The sequence below is a fragment of the Vigna unguiculata genome, chromosome 10, assembly GCF_004118075.2.
Source record: "Vigna unguiculata cultivar IT97K-499-35 chromosome 10, ASM411807v1, whole genome shotgun sequence".
Classification (NCBI taxonomy): Eukaryota; Viridiplantae; Streptophyta; class Magnoliopsida; order Fabales; family Fabaceae; genus Vigna; species Vigna unguiculata.
The window spans coordinates 16,192,593-16,209,110 of NC_040288.1; the positions used below are offsets into that span (position 1 = coordinate 16,192,593).

At 37.4% G+C, this 16,518-nt stretch overlaps 1 non-coding gene across 1 annotated transcript; it reads right to left on the reverse strand.

Moving 5' to 3' along the window:
- Window positions 1-9,621: 9,621 nt before the first annotated feature.
- Window positions 9,622-9,703, reverse strand: TRNAS-UGA. Its single transcript has one exon. It is a non-coding gene; the product is annotated as a tRNA-Ser (tRNA).
- Between the last annotated feature and the right edge of the window lie 6,815 nt (window positions 9,704-16,518).

The following is a 16,518-nucleotide window of genomic DNA, read 5'->3' on the forward strand; positions in this document are numbered from 1 at the left end:
TGCGTCCCTCTACCTCCACTTGACACCTAGCACACATGGATGATGTCTTGACCAAGCACGATGCCGGAGTACATACTACCAGTTCACATTGCAGCTCACACACAAGCAGACCCAGTTGTTTCACACATGCATCTGACAAAAGGAGTGTGTCACTGTAGAATCGTACAATACGCAACAAGACATACCAGCTATTATACAACAACCCACAACCAGGTGTTGGGTAAGGGTCTGAACTGGAGGTTGTGCCACTGCCCTAGCAAAGGAGGGGCAGTCCTTGCCAAAGTGGCCCTCCTTGCCACAGTTGTTACATCTGTGGTAAACCTCCATATGTGGGCAAACGCTACTTATATGAGGGCCCCCATAGTGGAAACACTAAATTCGACCCTGCTTCGTAGGAAAGCTCCACATGTAGGTTTGTCATAAGGTTTCCTCCTCTCCTCATGCCTTGGTTTGGACCCAAATGGTCCTCCAATCCTCTAAGTCTATGAGCGCTGAGTTTCTATCTCATTCTTCATCTTCTCCATCACTCTGGCCTTCTTTACCCACAAAGTCCTTGATGGATAATAGGGCTACCATCAAGCGAATATCACCGCGGAGACGATTCTCAAACTTACAGCATCTCCGCTCTTCGTCGACTGGGAATGTGTAGAAGCGGCTAAGGTGCTTGAACTTCTCAGCATATTCTATTACAGACTTTCCTCCCTGAGTTAGCTGGAGGAACTCCACCTCCTTGGTATATCTAACACTATCGGGAAAGTACTCAGAGAAGAACCTCCCCCTAAAAGCTTCCCACGTGACCAGCTCATCTCTTTCCTTCATGATGGATTTCATACTGATCCATCAATGCTCGGCTTCTCCTGTGAGCATGTATACTTGATGAGTGCGTATTTTTGCCCTCATTTAATGTTTAATTCTGGGTATTTAATTGGATTTGTATGCTTAAAGAGTAATTTAGTTGACAATTATGATAATTAGGCTATTTGAGTTTATGTGAATGAAATGTCTTAAAAAGTGATTTTTAGTTGCATAAATTATTTTTGGATATTTTAACGTTTGTTGATGCAACTGAAGTTAACATTAAGCTCATTCAAGCGGGGGGAAATAAATTGATTGAAGTTATAGAAGTTAACATTCTGCACCCAAGTTTTTACTTATACACTCCCCTCTTTCTAAATGGGTCTCACCAAACACCTATTCTGCACCCCCTAATATGTCTATTTACACCCCTCCTACCACTTAAACCCAACTCACTGAGATTATGCCATGTGGCAATCCCCAACTTTTAAATTTGTCCAATAAAAACATTCCACGTGGCATTAATCCTTGCACATGCATGTGAACCAATCAAATGGTGCCACGTCATCATCTTCAACCCTAGCTTCTAATCTTGGAAACCCTAGCAGCCTCCATCAGGTCAGCCGCGGTAATTGCCACTCTCGCTGGAACAGTTGTAACAGCACCAGAACCTCACGCAATTGCAGCACCGACAAGCATTCAAGTTCCTGCATTAGCCACCGCAACTCCACCATCATCCTCATACAGTTCACGCTCAACCTCGCCTGGAGCTGTAGCAGTGCATTCATCTCCTTCCCATCGAAACCAATGTTTACAACCGCAAAGCTTCACTCACCATGGAATCACCATCTCCATCGCGCACTAGATCGGAGCCACGACCATAACGAATCAGATCTTCTGTCACCACCGTGCCCCATGGAACCTACATCGTGACAGCGAGTCCACGCTACCTGCAGGAACCAAAGTAGCAACACCTTCATCGTCTTCGAGCCACCATCTTCTGTTGCTTCCATAGTCCACGACTCCCTCCAGCCGCAACACCTGCATCCAACAGCAGCGGAAACCACCGCACTTGTGCCATTCACGAACCTGCACTTGGAAGCGAACTGCGAGTAACACCGAGCCAGAAGGGTGGAGACGCGCACCAACCATTGCAGCTTCACGCACCTGGGTCAGCACCGCATTTGCACTACATTCATCAATACAAATATGCACCTCCACCACCATCTTCTCACGGAACCACCACCGCAAACCTCCATCTTTGCACCAGTGGAACGCAGATTCACGTAGGTGCAGCAATGCACCATCTCTACAGCGGAAGCAACAACGCAGCAGCCATCAAAGAGACAACCTCACTCATTTCTCCATTGCAGAAACCTTAATTTTGGAGCGAGAAAATGCACTACCATGTGTCAGCATCTTATAAGGCAGTCAATTGGTCAACAGGTCAACTGGTAAAAGCAACAGTCAACTTTGGTCAAATTCTGATCAATATTGTAAAAATGGTAAAACAAGAGGGGCAAAATTGGAAATTGGACAGAAATTAAGTTGCTAATTAATTAAATAAAGATAAAATATTTTAGCAACCGAACAGATAAAGTCCAAGTCCGATTGAAGCCTATATAAAGAGGCTAAGGGAGAAGCAGAGAACAAGCTCGGCACGTCAGAATTGAGGAACCCTTAGAAGGACCTAATTTCTTTCTCTCTCTTTTCTTCTCTCTATTCTTCTCTCTTTATTTTTGCATTCATGGAGTTCTAAACTTCTTGGGTTGATTCCATTGTAATTTCTTAATTGGATTCTGAGGTTAGATCAATTAATTTCTTTGTTCTTTTTATTATTGTTGAGGTTTTCATTCATCTATGTCTTTTATCTTTAAATCACGTAAGAAATAATGATTTTAAATCTATATGCATGTTCGTCATATGAGTCCAAGGGTTTTTAAATTGAATTGAGACTTTCCTTTGATTTTATTTAGAAACTTTTTGTTATAATTAAATGATTAATTGAGTTTTTACCAATAATTAAGCCTTTACTTTGGTTAAAGGTATTTGCTCTAACTACAATTAATTGAGACTTTACTTTGATTGACTTTACTGTGGATAATCTAAAAGTTCTCACTTTTAATTGAGACTGTACTTTGGTTAAAAGTGAAAATGCCAACAAATTAATTGAGACTTTACATTGATTAATTTGTAAATCTACAATAATAATTAATTGAGAATTAATCTTTAGATAACCGATGATGAATCTATTTTGAAAAAGCAATGGAATCAATCTATTTTCTTTACTATTGTTTCTATCTTATTTTATCTTTTTATCTTAATCCTCTCATATTTTTATTATTTTATTTGACTAACCGTTTTGTATAGATTTTATAAGAACTAACTTTTTAAAATCAATTCCGTGTTCGTTGGGAGACGACTTTGGGTTACTTTACCCTTTCTATTTTGTTGACTACTTTCTTAACAATACTGAAGTTGTTATAGTTTGGTAGTATTAATTTGAACGCGTGAACGACAGGGTTATCAATACTGCAAATGCCAGCGTGCTATCCGTAGGACACATCTTTGCATCAAAGATTCACTGCAAATCCTTCAGCCATTGATCTATAGCATCAAGACTAGTCTTGCCGTTGAATTTCACCGGGTGGTGCTTCAAAAAGTCCTCTAAACTCCACTCCTGGGGTGGAGGTCATGGTTTAGGGTTGTAGATAGGGGGAGCGACCCTATTCCCCTCTAATTATTGAAGTGCCTCCATATGTTGCCTATGAGCAGCCTCAACAGCCACCCTTGCACCTCCATCTGCTGCATCACTAATTGCTGCTGCCCCATCGAAGCTTCATGGTGCTACATTGATGCCTCGTGCTCCTGCATCATAGCATTACTTTGCTGAGTTAGAGCTGCCACCATAGCCTTTATCGCCCTTATGATATTTGGTACATCACCATGAGGAGGTTGAGCATTTCTACAAGGAGGTGCCATTTCACTAAGCACACAGGAAAACTATCAGTCAGACTTGATTAGAAAAGATACTTAGCTAACAACTCTAGGAAGACACAACGAAAACGAAGTAAGCACACAAATCCACAAACTCTAAGGAATGACTGTTCTGATACCATGAATGTAACGTCCCATTTATTAGAGAAAAAGATATAATATAGAAGAGCAGTACCAAAAAGGTACACATGTTTAAACCATTATAGTTATCCCAAATGTGCTAGAAAAGAAGACTAAGGCACGCCACGATGCCGATAACAAAACCGAAAGAAATAGTTTGAAAGTTGATCAAAAGCTTGCTCCTCTAGAGCAAGATATTACATAGGCCATAGTGCCTACAAAGGTTACTTGAAGAAAAGAAATCCAACTCAAGTCGGTCTATACTGTAGAATTTCCATCATCCTGACGACCACTAGGAGTTCCCACATCTGCTCACAATAAATTGATGATCATTGCAAAAGGAGAAAACCACACATAGAACACACAAGCAAATAGAAAGGGTAAGCTAGAGTGAAAAAGGTTTATCATACAATTGAGCATACAATTTAAAAGCCAACGATACATAAGTCAACCAAACATGTGATAGCAGAAAATTTAGGACTCTAAGACTTAATTATTCGGATACATATAATCAGTCAAATTCACTAGATGCTTTCACTTGTGGTGGCCTCTATTGCTCTGCAGAGCCATTGCCAATTGGTTTCACCCTACCATGCACAAGGTTAGCCTTCAAACATCTAAGGCCATTATCTTGCCATAGACTAGGGCCTCCTGCTACTCTCACCACTTGAGTCATTACGTTCTATGTGAGACTAATTGACTCTTTTGGGTTTCAGATTGCAATCCTTAATTGAATCCTTACTAAATTATATAATGAGGCACCACCATGAAACCTTCGTGGAATTACTTCCTAACCATGAGGCACCACCATGAGCTCCTACTAAAAGGGGTCATGAGGCTCCAGGTCAGGGATACGAGGCTCCAGGTGGAGATAGGGTCTGAGTCATTAGATGTAGTACCCTAACTATATATAGTGACTTCTTGGGCTCAGTGAGAGAGAGGTAGTTATTAGATGCCAGTCTGAATAGAGTCAGAGAACAGCATGGGTCAGATGAGGCTAGAGATTTTGCTTTGGGTGATGATGGTATACTGACGTTTCAGGGTAGGGTATGCGTACTTGATGATGTCGAGGTGAAGAAGTTAATACTGGAAGAAGGACACAAGAGTCGCCTTAGTTTGCATCCTGGCACGACTAAGATGTACTAGGATCTTAAGGAGACCTTCTGGTGGCAGGGAATGAAGAGGGATGTTGCTCAGTTTGTATCGGCCTGTTTGACATGTCAGAAGGCGAAGGTGGAGCATCAAAGACCCGGTGGGAATCTACAGCCCTTGAAAATACCAGTGTGGAAATGGGACAGCATCTCCATGGATTTTGTAACCCATTTGCCACAGACTTTTAGAGGACATGACACCATCTGGGTGATAGTGGATCGATTGACCAAGAGTGCCCACTTCTTGGCGATGAACTTGAGGATATCCATGGCCAAGTTGGCCCAGATGTATGTTAAGGAGATCGTGAGATTGCATGGAGTACCTTCGAGCATAGTCTCCGACAGAGACCTACGGTTTACATCCCGGTTTTGGCAAACCTTGTAGGAGGCCTTGGGGACCAAGTTGACTATGAGCTCAGCCTACCATCCCTAGACTGATGGCCAATCGAAGAGGACCATTCAGTCACTTGAGGACTTATTGCGGACGTGTATACTGGACCACGTGGGAGCTTGGGATGAGGTATTGCCTTTGATAGAGTTTACCTACAACAACAGTTTTCATGCGAGCATTGGCATGGCGCCATACGAGGCTCTTTATGGCAGGAGGTGTATGACTCCTCGTTGTTGGTATCAAGATGGAGAAGCGGTGTTGGTTGGACCAGAATTGTTAGAGCAGACCACCGAGAAGGTGAGGATGGTGAGATATAGGATGTAGGCCTCTTAGAGTAGGCAGAAGGCCTATGCGGACCGTAGGAGGAGGCCTTTAGAGTTTGCAGTAGGAGGTCATGTATTCTTGAGGGTGACCCGAACCATGGGCGTAGGAAGGGCTCTCCGCTCAAGGAAGTTTTCGCCCAAGTTCCTTGGTGGTGGAGCTCCAAAGGTGCATGAAGAGCTCCATGTGCAGCGGAAATAGATGAAGGAATGAAGGCAAGTTGGAAGGCACTTGCAAGCAATGGGAGGTGAAAGAGGTGATAGGATTTCCTAATCTATGCTAGCCTAAGGAAGGTGGCTAGAGGTAGAGAGAGGAAATCTCTAGAAAGTGGTGACTCTCAAAGGCAATAGAGGGAGGAGTGCTCTCAACTCAAGTTGCATCTATTGCATAAAATTTCAAGAGTGTCTACAAATGAGTGAAATTTTGGCTTTTATATGAAGCCATTTACACATGAGAAAGGAGAGCCATTGGATGGAGTGGGCCTTGATCTTGGCCCTTAGATCAAGCTTGGAGAAGGAGGCTTGATCTTGGCCATTGGATGATGCCTTGGAAAAGGAGGAAGCATTCCTAACCCTTGGATGCTTTGGATCCATAAGGTGTAGGAAGAAGTGTTGACTTCCACTTAGTCCACCTTGGCTCTTTTGATAGCTCATGGCCAAATCTCCTATTGGGCTTAGTCAAGCCCAATTTTATCAATTGAACTACTCATTGTTTGACTTATTATTCTAGAAAGCAAGGCCTAAACAATGGGCCAATCTTATTGTTATTCTATTGCTCTTTGATATACCTCTTCAAATCTTCATATCTTCTTTGGCCAATGTGAAGAGTGTGAGAAGCCCATGTGGGTTTGGGCCATCTTGAATGAAGCCCAATTGGATCTTTTTGAACATGCCTCTTGTTATTGGGCCTCTTGATGGGCTTGGGCTTGAGATGCATGTGGGCCATGGATTGGGCCTTGCGCATGATTTGGGCCTAGGTGTTGCCCAAGCTATAAGCCTTATTGGGATCACATCACTTGGCCCCTATCAGATCACGAGGAGGATTGGGCCGGTGGCTTACGAGATAGCCCAACCCCCGCAGTTGGCAAACCTTCACCTAGTGTTCCACGTCTCACAGTTGAGGAAGTATGTGTTTGACCTGACTCATGTGTTGGAAGTCGAGGATATACAGATCAGGGAAGACCTCAACGTGGAAGTGCCACCCATCACCCTAGAGGAGCGCAAGGTTGAAGAACGCCGAGGAAAGGCGGTCAGTCTCGTTAAAGTCATATGGGATCGGAGAACGGGCGACTCGACTTGGGAGTTGGAGGAGGACATGAGAAAATCACATCCACATCTGTTCACCTGGTGAGTCTTTATTTTTGAGGATGAAAATTTTTGTTGTTGCAGGGAATGTAAGGCCCATTAAAATCTGATGTTTCTCTTATGCCCCAAGTTAAAGGGGCTGCCCTTGTAAGTGGGCCTAAGGGGCTGGCCTAGTAGATAAAGCCACTCCTAGTTGCCTTAACTCATACTTCCACTCTTTTCAGTGAACCTTGAGCCGCAGCCGTCAACCCCCCTCTGCTAGGGTTTATGCTTTCGCTGTTACGTTGAGCCAGGAGATTTCGTTGCTCCATGTAAGTGTCCTTCGAGTTCATGCTAGTTCTCTTTTATCACTTTTTCGTAATCTGCAGTTAAGAGCCTTGGTTAACTCCATTTTTGGTTCTATTCCACTCTCATCTCAGCCCTGTAGTTTGTTCCTAGAGCTGCTGTGTTCCTCACGCTTGCGTTTGATTGTATTTTGAGCACTGTTATAGATGCATGAAATGATTGGATTACTGTTTGGTATGCTATGTTGTCCGCTGCAGGAGAAAACAGTGAGGAGAACTGTTAAACTCGCCTAAGCGGGCATGTCTCGCCTAGGTGAGGTTAACAGGGGCTCGCCTAAGATTTTTGCCACGAAGGGTCGCCCAGGTGACCCACTGTAATTTTGAGCGAGCATCTCGCCCAGGCGAGAGGGGTCTCGCCTAAGCGAGATCCCACATTGTTCCTGTTTTTGTTTTTGAGCCCTCGCCTAGGCGAAGGGGGCTCGCCTGAGCAAGACTATCTCGCTTGAGCGAGACCCGTCAGCCTGAGCGAGGGGCTGGGCGAGACAGTGCGTGGTTTGGGTGCTTGGTTGCTCTTGGGTAATTGGTAATTGCTTGGGTATGATTACTATGATGAAAAATATATAATGAACTGCTATGTATGAGTGATATGATTCATGGATGGTGAATGATGGGTACGATATGAATTTGGCATGCAAACTAAATGAGATGGTTGGTGTTAAAGTGGCATGGTATTGGCATGAACTAAAATCCCATATCTATGGTTTGAGAGAAATGGATGGGTATGGAAACACTGAGAAAGAAATGAAAAAGGTGAATTATCAAGAGATGGTATGTGATGTATATATATGCGTAATAAACCTTTATTGTGTGGTCTGGTATGCTTGGTTCGTGTCAGTGTGTAATTCTTTGGAAATCCCTAGATGGGATTTCAGGGTCATGCTTTAGTGGTCAGGACGTAATCCCATGGCCCCTATTAGTGGGTGTCCATGGTGGTGCCCAATCTGTGCAGAGGTATCCACCACAAGTGCAAGCATCCGCTGAATCCGACCAGGTTATATGTATCCGGATGAGTCGAGTCGAGTCATAGTGTATTGCTTGGGAGGTCGTAACATGCTTGTGTGATGTATGTATAATGGACTGTGAATATGTATATGATTTCATTGATGAAATGATTTTGGCTCTAGCTTACCCTTTGCTTGTTTGATTGTTTTGTGTGTGGTTCTTCTCGTTTGTGATAGGGCCACGACCCATGTATTCTGTTTGACTTGTGATCTCTTATATTCCTTTAACTTTATATCTGGTTTTTCCTGTGGTACCGTGGTGTGCCTTACGTTGTAAGGAGTGGGTTTAAACTCTAGGACTGCGCTACGATATTATTCTAGTGTGATGCTTCTTTAATTACGTTATTAATTAAATGGAGTGTTACGTTTGTAGTTATAGTCTATGTTTGTAACTTTATTCTAAATTTGGTAAATTATTTGTATTGAAAATGAGAGTTTATTTATAATTTCCTTCGGAATTTGTACATATAATTTTATTTCATTGCTAGTTTTTCTCATTTTTATTACTTAAAAATTTTTGGATAGCAATATAAAAAGACAGGATCATAATGAAGATTCTTTTTTAATATCACTTTTATTGAATCTGTAAACATTTTAAGCCTAATATCCCTTAATGTTATTAATATTGGTTTCACTGCTCTTAATCTATAATTTAATTTTGCTGCAACTTGTATTAATCCTAAATAAATAAAATTATATATATATCTTTAATATGTTGATCTAAACGAAATTGTTTTAAGAAATTCAATTTTTTGTTTTTGGATTAAATGATATCATCTTTAAGATTGATCTAAACGACATTGTTTTAAATTTTAAATTTTTTGTTATTTTTCGTTTTCGGATTGTTGAATTGTACTATATAGATTTCATCTGGATGAAAATACCAAAATTCGTACTGTTTGTATACATCATATTATTTTCTAAAGCATCCTAAGCCATAAATACTTCATATTTTTTTTAACTATTGGTATTGATTATAATTAGTTTTCTATCTCATCTATTTTTAATTCTTTATCATTATTATTTATTATATTTTGTATACTTTGCCATTGTTTTAAGAGTTAGAGGTACTTAAGTAGCAAAAAAACTAAAATGAAACAAAAATTACAAAATACAAAATTTATATATATATATATATATATATATATATATATATATTATATTTTATATATAAATATGCAAAGAAAAATAAAATATCGTCGACAGCAGGGTTCGAACCTGCGCGGGCATAGCCCAACAGATTTCAAGTCTGTCTCCTTAACCACTCGGACATATCGACACTTTGCTAAGTGATCACTATTAGCATTAACTATTTAATTAGCCTTATTATTATGGTATTAATATATATTATTGAAGCAATTTGATTATATCTATAACAATCTATACAATTTCACATCCATTAATTTTGCATAAACACCCCTTATTGACAAGTTTACATATGTCCCATTTAATGGTTTTGCTATCTTTTTCCAGCCCATGAACGTAGTTCCCGTTTTACCCCCAAACTCTTGAAGTTCATCATTCTAATTGATGGGTTATATTGTAAAATTACGTTTCCCGCTCATCTATGTTGTTCATTGCTCTTGTGATTGATTGACGTATCACTGCTATTGGAAGCTTGGAAGATTATAGATTCATCTGGTGTGTTTCTCCAAATCAAATTTTCATTGTGGTATTCATTTTTGGTGCTCTCCATGTGTTGAGACGGTTTTGCTTTGTTTCAGGTAAATTTGTTTTTCATTTTGTTGTTATATTTCTTTCCAAACTTGAAATCTAATTGTATTCTTCTTATTTTATTTCATTGTTGTTTTTAATCAGTTTGTTTGTATTGTTCATTCTTTTGGTTTTGTGTTATTGTTTCCCGTAATCGTTTTGTTTAAGTAATTTTTCTTTGTTTGAGTTTCCTTTTTTATATTATTTATAAAGTTTGTTGTTCTGTTGTTGTTTTATTTTGTTATATTTTATGTTAGGTTTATTTAAAGTTAAATTTTTTGTTTGTTTTCCTTTGTTGAATGAAAGAACATATTTTTGCTTGGTTTATTTAGTTGTTACTTTTTGTATTTTTAGTTTTTTATCCATTTTTTTTGTTTGTATTGTGTTTTGCTTTAGCTTTGTATGACATTTTCTCTTTTTTGTTCAACTTTGAAGATGAATCGGTACTCTGTGAATGTAAGATAATGTATATTTATTCATATGACTATTCATTTTGATCTTAGTTTGTTTTGTGTTGATTTATATTAATATATATTCGTTATTTATGTAACTTTGTACATTGTTTTTACATCATTGGTTATAGATGGCCCAAAAAGTTGATTTTATTGGTGGAATTGATGGACAAAAATAGACTCTTAAGCTTTGTGTTAGGACAACTGATCTTTGGTCTATTCAAAATCGTGATTCTAAAACCCATTTGGAAATGATTTTGATGGATGAAAATGTTATGTAGGTGTTTTCTTTTGTTTACTTGATTTATGACAATGTTGAATTGTATTTCTTTCTGTTTTTAGGGAGATATAATTCCTACTTTGGATAGAAGGAAAACTTGGGTTTGTGGCAAGATAAGTTGGTTGCGGGAAATACTTACATTATGAATAATATCAAATACGTAACAAATCAAGGCCAATATTATGTATATGATCACCCTTTTAAGTTGTTGTTTATAGGAGCAACATTTGTTAAAGAGCAATTATTTCTTACCATTCTGATGAAGATTTTCAAGTTTAAGTTTATTAAAGGTGTAGTAAATTCTAATTTCTTGCCTGATTTGTTCGTTGGTAATTTGAAGAATGGCAAATCAGATTTAAATTTATTTAGTTTTTCATCTGACTTTCTATATCAGTCATTACATGTTCTTAGTTTTCAAATATTTGTTTTGTATTAGATGTCATTGGTGTTGTGGACAATGTCAAGACTAAACCTCATTCCAAAAATTTTGTTTTTGATATGCATGATATGAGGCTAGCTTATTGCATTGTTTTGAAATTTATGTCGTTTCTAGTCTACAAGAAATCAGTTTATTATCTACGCCAATTTTTCGTAGGTAATGTGTTATTTTCATAGGTAATGTGTTGTTATCTACAAATTACCTACGAAGTAAATTTCGTAGGTATTGAACTATTTGGTAACTTTATCTACGAAAATATGTTCTAGATAACGTATCTACGAAAAAAAGACATAGATAATTATTTAAGAATAACCTATGAACATGATTATCTAAAAAAATAGTCATGGATAATTTACGACTGGAATTACATACGAAATATTTTGTAGGTAACTTATCAACGAAAACTGTTGTAGGTTATTTATCTACAACATTGTGCCTATGTAAATTACCTATGAAAATTTTCGTAGGTAAATTATTTACGAAAATTATCGTAGGTAATTTATCTCGAACATTCTGCATATGTAAATTACCTATGACAATCTTCGTAGGTAATTATCTATGACAACCTTTGTAGGTAATTTACATATGAAACTTTTCGTAAGGAACGTTAAAATATAAAAAAAAAATTATAGAAAAATTAAAAGAATTTTAATTTGTCAAAATTATCATTAAATATTTCTAATGTTGATTGATGTCAGGAATTACGTATAAACTATAACTGTAGACAATACAGTAAACAATTGTGTCTATAGAATCAAAAAATATAGTAGTTTTATATCATTCACAAGAGAAGTGATGTCTAGACATAAAAGCTGGCCTCCACTAGTAGATCCTACAAATATCCCAATAGTCAAATAAAACCTTCAAATATAACAGCACATTCTTACAAAGGTTCTAGCAGCATTCATATCATCACATCAAATGAACATTAAAATTATAAATATAAAATAAAGAAGATAACATAAAATAGAAAATGAAATACATAATATTTTGAAGTCATGCATAATACTTTATGTATTAGCCCTAGGTCGTACAACAATTTAAAAACTAACTAATTTTAGTCTTAGGTTAACAAGTCCACAATTAAGAAACAAACTAATAATCTACATAGGTCAAGTTCTACAATTTAAAAACTAACTCCGCTAGTTCATAATTAAAAACCTAACTAATAATCTGAATAATGAGAAGAGTTTTATCCATGATGTTGGTCCCTCTCTTGAGCATTATCCTAGTTTTTGTCCTCATTTTGTGGTTGTTGATTGACGTCTTGCAAAATGGTTTGTGCTGCGGGAGGAAGAAGAGCGAGAACAACAATTACTAAGGATTCTAATTTTCTCTATAGTCGTTGATTCTCCTCCCTAGATTGAGGAAACGCCTCCCTAGATTGACGAATCTCTTCTTCCAACCTTAGAATCTTTTATGAATCCATAACTGTAGCACTAGATGTTTATTGTGTGAAGGCTTCCCCGCAAAGATAATTTTCATTTAGTTTTCCAACCTTAGGATTTTAGCTACCATAAACAACTAACAAACTTTTTTTCCTTAACTTCTTTTCCTCACCAGGGTCCAATGGAGATATTTCTTCTCCTTCACCACAAGAAGTAGCCTTTAAATCTTGCTTAGGAAAATACAGTCCAAAATTTCTCCTATTATTAAAAAATAGACATGTTATATAATGGCAAATGTTTATTTTTAAAAAAGGAGGAAAGATCTAAGAAGTTAGAGAAAATACATATGTTTGCTTAGATCTGTGATCTACAAAATCACCGGTATTCTTTCAAACATGAGTATGGTGGAAAAGCTCATTAAAATGTATATGACAACCCAATTGTTCTGCCTATAAACTAAACTAATTAATCATGATAAAATAGTAATCAAGTTATATAACAATATTTTTCAATGTACATTCCATTTGAAGGGCATGCTCGTTGATGGTGATTGAGCAACCTATGTGCAAACATCAACCTTTCTCAGATGCTCGATTCTTTTGATTACAAGCACTCTTTGATCGAAAGTCATGTTGGTTCCACTTAACGTGCAAATTGTTCCATACTCTATCAAACATCGAGTAAGGTTTTTTCCTAGTTTTTCTTGCTTCCATGAAGATTTCATAAAGTCTATGAGATGCCTTTGTGTTGAAAATCTTTCTAATCTTCTCCTCATGTCCAGGTCTCCAAGTAACATTTCTCTACATTAAGAGATAATCTAGTTAAGATATTAATTATTAAAGTAAACAATATATGCAAAGAAATTAAATATGCTTAATTGAAATTTATTAAAGGGTAGGCTACAAACATAAACTTGCCTTGAACCTTTGGAAGAAGACATCCTTCTCTTCATCCAACATTACACCCAAGTTAACCATGGCTCAACCTATCGTTGCTTAATTGTCTTTGTGATTGCCTTCGAGGCAACTTTTCTTAGGTAAAACCTAAGAATATAAACACATTAATGAAAAAGATGATGTCAATATGAAAAAAACTATATAATATAAAAGAAAAAAATGATTTCAACTAGTGTTGATTATTACCCATCATTACAAGGTTCAATAATTTCAAGCACTACACTAAACAAAGGGTCATCGTCTTCATTAATGGATGGTTCACCTACTTCTTTGGTAGAGATGTGTTGGTCTTCCTGAAGTACATTCTGAATAGGTTGGGTGGGTATTGAGGTTGGTGTATGATTTTGTTGAGAGGGGGAAGATAATGATGTCAATGTAGCACCAACACATTGGGAAGCCATAGTTGAAGGTGTAGGTTCATTAACTGAAGGTTGAACATGTTGAACAATATGGGGTTGGGAAGGTGTGTGTTGATCAATGGAGAGTTGGGAAGGGGTAGATTTCCCTATTGATGGTTGGGCAGGAAATGGTACAACATTTGTAGTTGTAGAAGGATTTTGTTGATCAAAAGGGAATTGAAGTACATGTGTTTTTCGTGATGGTTATAAGACCCGAAAAAATTAAATAATTAAATAAATGACTATTTAATAAATGCGGATAGTGTGAGCCTTTATGGCATTTAATGTTAATTTTTATAGAGTGGAAAAGTAGTAGCTCGAAAGGTTGAGAGTACATGATTGTGTGGGAGGACTTGGGTTCAAGTCCTATGTATGCCAATTGTGTATTAATTTAATTGCTTATTATTTTAATAGTAGGTTTGAACGTGTTGGGTGATAAGATAATTCCAAATTCATAAGAATTTTCATGAAACATGAATTGGTTGAAATTGTTGTGCACTTGCTTAGTAATTGGGAGGTTATGTGTTCGAACCTTGTTAGAGCAAAATCATAATCTTTTCTTTTTTCTTTTTTGGGCTTTGGGGGAACAAATTGAGTAGATGACAAGATGGAGTTGGGTTTTGCGAATCTTGACGTAGACAAGGAGAGTAATTAGAATTGATTAGCTATTATGGACCAATTAAGGGGGTGATTTGAATTAATTTTGTTTTAATTTATTTTAATTAGTTTTTAGGGATGGAAAAAATGAGAGAATAGGAGAATTCGTGTGGCTACCAACCAAGGAAATTTAGAACCCTAAAGAGTTAGTGAGTTGAGTGTTAGACGGCTAGGAAAAGGTCTCAAGTGGGGGCATCAACATTGTTTTAGTTTTGAAATGGTTGAAATGCCAAGACGGGGGGTTGAATTGGCTAGTTAAAAATTTAGGCTATCTTTGAAAGCTAAAAACTACCTTTAATTGAATCAATTAGATCACCAAGTTAGGATGCAAACACCACTAAGTGTACACTATCAATCGGTCAAAAATAGAGTTAAGCAATTGATTTTACTAAACAGATTCTGTTCTGGTATAATCAACAGATTGAAACAGTAAAACAGTCGATTGAAATACTGGGAAAAATGCAGAAATGCAAATTCAAGTTCTAAGCCAAGAACAATGCACAAGAATTATCAAGACAAGTTCTAAATGGTTATGCAAACATGCTCAATACTATAGATGACATGAAAACATGCAAGAACATGAAAAAGATGATTAAAACACAAGTTCTTGAAACTTTAAAAGGAAAATGCAAGAGAGAAAGGTTAGAGAAAAGAGGATACCACGAGATTTTTATATTGGTTCACTCAAACTTGAGCTACATCCAGTTTGTCAAGGCAACTTGAGCTTGACTTTGCACTATTTCAAAAGATTTACAAAGTATCGATCCTTACACTTCCAAAATATGCAAAAGCCACACAAAAGACCCTTGAATCACACAAGAGGCACACTAGCACAGCAAGAACCCTCTTGCAAACCTGGAAACCCACCAGGCACACACACAACGCTTGAGAAAGATCAAACCTCAATGGTAGCACAACCCAACCTACCACAAACCACTTTTTCTCCAAGCTTCAAACTGAGCCAAAAGCTCTAAGAATTGATCCAAGATCAATCTTCAACTGTGGCAATTTCATGTTCAAAACTGATCAATTGACCTCTGTTTTGAAAATCACAGCTTTTCTAGTCAAATTGTTACGAAATTCAACAAGTTGATTTTCAAATCAATCGGTTGATTTCAATTGACTTAAGTGAAATCAGTCGATTAAAAAATAAATCAACTAATTGAATTTGTTGCAATTTAAGACTACTACAGCCAACCTTTTAATCTATTAAAAAACCATTCAATAGATTAAAAGAGACATTTTAACCTGTTGAAAAATCATTCAACAGATTAAAAGACACACCTAAGACCAAAAACATCTAATTAATGCTACAAGGTCTACAACATGAATTAGAAACTTAAAATACACTTTCTAAATGATGTAACTATATGAAGAGCACACATTCCAGCCTTGATCAACATGAATATCATCAAATCTCCTTTCCTTCATCAATGTAGGCTTCATTCCAATGGTAATGGCTTCAAGATAGTTCAAAAGAGCTTTATTCAATCTTCATCAAATCTTCAAGAAGCATACCACCTTGGTTTCTCATGTCAACACATTTGAGCGATTTTAGCGGGATTTCCAAGTAGGGGAAGCTTTGCTTTTCTATTGTTGTTTGAAATTGCACTTGTATATTTGTCTTTTGTGGTTTGATGCATGATTTTTGTTGTTATCTGATGTATGTAGACACCACGATGCTTGTAACATCCCACGCTGTAGTAACCTAACAGCCTCTAGGGCCCGAGGAGGGGTAGCCAGGGATGTTACAATGCTTGTATGTTCCTGTTTTTCTTTTACATTTGCTATGGTTCATGGTCTATTGGATA